We start from the raw sequence: 5198 nt of genomic DNA, 5'->3' as shown, positions 1-5198 counted from the left end.
TGCGTCGCCCTCGCGCTGCGTCGCCCTCGCGCTGCGTCGCCCTCGCGCTGCGTCGCCCTCGCGCTGCGTCGCCCTCGCGCTGCGTCAGTTCTGACTTCTGGGCAATGAATATGAATATGGATATGACTGAAGAAGCAGGAAATACCAGTGTTGAAGCTGCTGAAACATTCAAGGATGATCTGGACAAGATAAAACAAAATATGACTGGAGTAGATTATCTATTGTTTCCAATCCCCAAAGACAAATAAAGATCCAATTTCTAAAGACACTGATTATAAAAGGAAATCATCATCATCACTATCTCATTGCAGTCAAGTTGCAACTGACTCATCGCTGACCCTCCAGTTGCTTGAGAGGAAATTTGCTTATCGTTCTTCTTCAGAGCAGTTGGTAGATTTGAACTGCCTGCCTTTGGGTTGGCAGTGAAACTTCTTATCCATAAGGCCACTGGAAGTCTCACTAAAAGGAAATAATGATTTTTTTTAATGAGGCATTTGAAATGAAGTGTATATGAGTGAGTGAAAAGCAATAAAAAATAAATTTAAAAAATTGAAACATTTGGGGGGGAGGAGTTTGTGCGGGGAGAGGGTGCAACAATGAATGAATGGAATTCCAAAATCTCTGTAGATGTTCACTGAAATGCAAAATAAACAAACTAAATTAAAAAAAAATTGAAACATTTGACTTAAGTCAGAACTGACTCAAAATGGAATCACTGGAAGTGAACTCAGTCATAAATCGGGGACTAATTTGAAATGGCAAAGATGTATTTTGAACCAAGATATGTTTGATTGTAGCCTATTTTACACTCTCATCTGCACAGCTCTGGTGGAGGAATATCTCTTTCTCCCTCTCTTCCCCCCCCCTTTTTTTTTATGAACTGCCTTTTCTTCCTTCTCATTGGTATTTCAAGAGCATGGCTGCCTATTAATCAGATTATAGATTCACTCAAAAGGGAATTCTCTAAAATTCGCTACAAGAGAGAAGAATAAAACTTTGGGAAAACAGCATTTAACCTCATTAACAAGCACAGAAATGAAATTAAAATAACAATGTCATTAATTTAGGGGGGAAAGCCCATTAAAAGAGACACCTGTCCACTGGGAAGCTGGTCCAATTTCTTAGGGGTAAGATTTACTGGGGTAAGTTTTACTGACAGGAATTTTGCACTTGGGCATTTTCATTCCGCAGTCATTTATCCACTTAAACCAAAGCGATAGGGCCCCTTCGTTGTGCTAACTCAACTCTGTGACTGAAATGACTTTTCTTCCAGTGGGAGTTCCACTCAAGAAAGGGTGACATGTTCTGTTTACTGCTCCCCAAATTTTTGTTGATTTGTTATTTCTCTCATGGGCTGGTCAGGAGGGGTTAGTGTTGTCACAGGGCTTTCACTCCCCAGCCCCCCTGCCAGAATACTGTGTCTGCAGAGGGTCCCAGCGGGGCATAGATGTGGGTCTGCCCAACAAGGCTGCTGCTGCTTTTGATTTTATTGTTGTTGAAAATATGCATAAGGAAAACATATACCAATTAAACAATCTCTAATGTGTATTTCAGCGACGGTGATTTCATTCTTCAAGTTCTTACCTTTCTCTTCCTAAACTATCACTCCACCAGTAACATAAATTCACTGCCAACCACACCCCAGGCTTCCTAGGGAGCCTTTAGAGTTGCTTCTGAAGTGCAAAGTGCTCATGTCCTCATGTGAGGAGATAGTGTTAGGAAACCCAGTTTCCTTCCTTTTTTAAAACTTTTCTTTTATGTTAGTTTGCTTATAAAATTAGTTTATACTGTATTTCATGCTATCCTTCATTCATATTGTGTTTCATACAATCATTCCCATTCATTATGTTTTATAAAATTGATTACCATTGAACCATGCCTACCATTACCCTGTCTTTCCAGATTCTCCACTAGATCTTTCCCATTTCCTTTATCCCCTACCCTTCCACCCATCAAATTGTGTGACCCTATGATTTCCTCCCTGCCCATCTTTACCCTCTTCTCTCACCCTCCCCCCTTGGATCTTCACACACTTCTTACTAATTATCTTCCTATTTCTATAATAATGGTCTTATGCAGTATTTGTTCTTTTAACACTGAGTTAGTTCACTCTGCATAATGCTCCCTAGTCTTTCATTGCTCCTGAGTGCTGTATAGTATTCCATCATGTAAATGTATCACAAAGAATAGGACCAAGCTTAGAAGGCCAAGTCTATGGTATAAAGAGGCTGACAAATACTGCCAGAGAGGATAAAATTGATGAATAGGACCTTCTAAAAATTAAATCCCTGTGCACATCAAAAACTTTTCCCAGCAAGGTAAAAAGAAAAACCTACTGACAGGGAAAAAAACCCCATTTGATAATACCATCTCAGACAAGAGTCTCATAATAAAAGTTTCTAGAATGCTGCAGGACCTCCACAGGAAAAACACTGATAATCCAATTACAAAATGGTCAAAAACATAGACAGACCTTTAACAGAGGAAAATATTCAGATAGCCAACAGACACATGAAGAAATGATCCAAATCACTGACAGTAAGAGAGATGCAAATCAAAACCACAAAACAACCATTTCACCCCAGCAGCAGTGGCAAAGTTTAACAGGACGGCAAGCAATAAAATGTTGGAGAGGATGCAGAGAGATAGGAACTCTTTAGACACTGGTGGTGGAATTGTAAAATGATACAACCACCACTCTGGAAGGCAATTAATTTGGCACTTCCTCAAAAAGCTGAACATAGAAATTCCATATGACCCAGTTATTCCAGTACTAGGAGTATACCCTGAGAAAGTAAGAACTGAGACAAGCAGAGACATGTATAACAATGTTAATAGTATTATTTAGAATTTCAAGAACACAGAAAGAGCCCAAATGTCCAGCTTCCTTCTTGATAGAGACGTCCTAGTTCTTCAAGATTGAACAGCTGGACTTTGTCACTTTGTCACCATGGTACATAGTCTTTCAAATCGACCCATAGTTGAGCCTCTGGAAGATTTTCAGATGTATGAGAGGAGATTGGTCATCCTTCTCCCATGGAGCAGCTGGTGGATTCTAACCCTGTTCCCTGGGCCAGGTCATTTCCCCTCTTGATGCCCTTCAGGTGTGGGTGAGCACACTTTTAAATCCAAGTAAGGTGAGCTCTGACTGGGAACAGACAGTGGGAAGGGGTGGGGGTCAGGAAGAGCCACAGGTAAGCTTTCCCCCTTGCTCTTCCATTGTCCTATAAAGAAGCTCAAGAGTAAGACTGTCAGGACATTTTCTGAAAGAAAGATGTGCTGAATCAAAGTGCTAGTGTCCCTTAAAGAAAGAACGATGGGGCAGATGACTCATGAAAGTTCCTGCCAGTGCTGTGGCTGTGAAGGGAGGATGGGACTGAGAGACAGTAGCGCTATCAAGGCTGTGCTTCCTGGTATATCTAGGCATGAAGGGGTATCATTTTCTCCTTAATAAAATTAGCCCACTTATAACTGACTTACAAGAAGGAAGAGAAATTCCTGTTGACCCTGAAGTCACTATAAGTTCTATCATTTTTAAGGGAATAGACCTTAAAACAACCACATAGGCTTGGATGAGAACTCAGGAATTCAGGATAAAGTTCCAGTCAACACTTTGACAGTAACCTTGAGAGACCCTGAGCAGAGGGTCAGCTAAATACTGAGGTTCTTAACCTCTGGAAACAGAGATAATAAATGTATGTTGTTTTAAAGCATGTTGCTGTGTACCATCAGGTTGGGACTGACCCATAGGTCACCTTCCAGCAGGTTTTCAGAGGCAGTAAATCACACAGCATGAAATTGCCCATCTTTCTCCTGCAGAGCTGCTGGTGGAGTCAAACCATCTATCTTTGCTTTAGCAGCTCGGTTCCTTACCCCTAAGCCACCTGAGCTCCCTAAGACATAGTTTTTGACAATTTGTTATACAGCCAAATAATGAATACAAAATAGGGAGGGGGGCGGAATAGAATGGAATCACTGAGATTTTGCCACTCCGGGCTTGGTCAAGGATCGTATGGACCATGATATACATCCTCTGGAGTATGACTGTAGTTAGGTAATTTTTAGTGACACCAATGCACAGCCGCTGTGTGTAGAAGAAACAAAACATACATCATCTTGTGCCAAGCTCAAAATTGTTATTGTGTTTAACCCATTGTTGCAGTCACTGTGTCGACTCATCTTATTAAGGGTTTTCTTTTTCTCAGGTCCTCTATTTTATTAAGCATGATGCCTTTTCCCCGGGGACTGAATGCATTTTTTTTTCCCATGAACAAACCTAGCAATCTAACCCAGAAGCATCTCCTTGAGGCAAGTATTCTGCTGAGGTATACTCTGGGTTGAGGGAATCCCAAAATACTTAATTGTCTTCAGAAGAAATCTATTCCTAGACAAAGAAATTTGTCCAAACAGAGCAAGAGACCACTGTTTGGTTTAAAATCAGGATATATGTGCATCAGGGTGGTATACTTTCTCCATACCTATTTAGTCTGTGTGTTGAGCCAATCATTCAAGAGGCTGGACTCAGAAGAATGAGGCTTCAAGATAGGAGGAAGACTCATCAACAACCTTTGTCATACGGATGATACAACCTTGTTTGCTGAAAATGAGAACTTGTAATCCTTGTACAGATGATCAATGACCTTAGCCTTCAATATGGATTGCATTTCAACATCAAAACGACAGAAATTCTCATCTTCATCACTGGACCAATAAGCAACATCATGTTGTTGTTTTTATGTGCCATGAAGTCACTTGTGACTCATAGTAACCCTATGTACAATAGTCCTGAACCCTGCTCTATCCTGTGCCAACCTTATTGTATCTGATACACTTACCCTCATTCTCCAAGTCACTGAATCAATCCATGTCATCAAGGGCATTACTCTCTTGTGCAGTTCATTCACAGTTCCAAGCATGATCTCCCTCTCTAAGGACTGGTTCCTCCTTGCAACACTCATAGTATGTCAGACAGAGCTTCAGAATCCTTGCCTCCAAGGAGCAGCCTGGTTTCACCCTCTCCAGGACAAACTTGTTTGTTCTCCTGGCAGTCCTTGGTATATTCAATACTCTTCTCCAGCACCACAGCTCAAGGTATCAATTCTCTTTCTATCATCCCTAGTCATTGTCGGACTTTCTGATGCATAGCACGTAATTATGAAGACTATGGCCTGAATGTTCAGACTATAGTCTGAACAGTC

This window comes from Elephantulus edwardii, unplaced genomic scaffold (assembly GCF_000299155.1).
Source record: "Elephantulus edwardii isolate Elephantulus edwardi_28Jun2011 unplaced genomic scaffold, EleEdw1.0 scaffold00109, whole genome shotgun sequence".
NCBI lineage: Eukaryota > Metazoa > Chordata > Mammalia > Macroscelidea > Macroscelididae > Elephantulus > Elephantulus edwardii.
The sequence above is the reverse complement of the archived record's forward strand: the minus strand, read 5'-3'. Positions refer to the sequence as shown.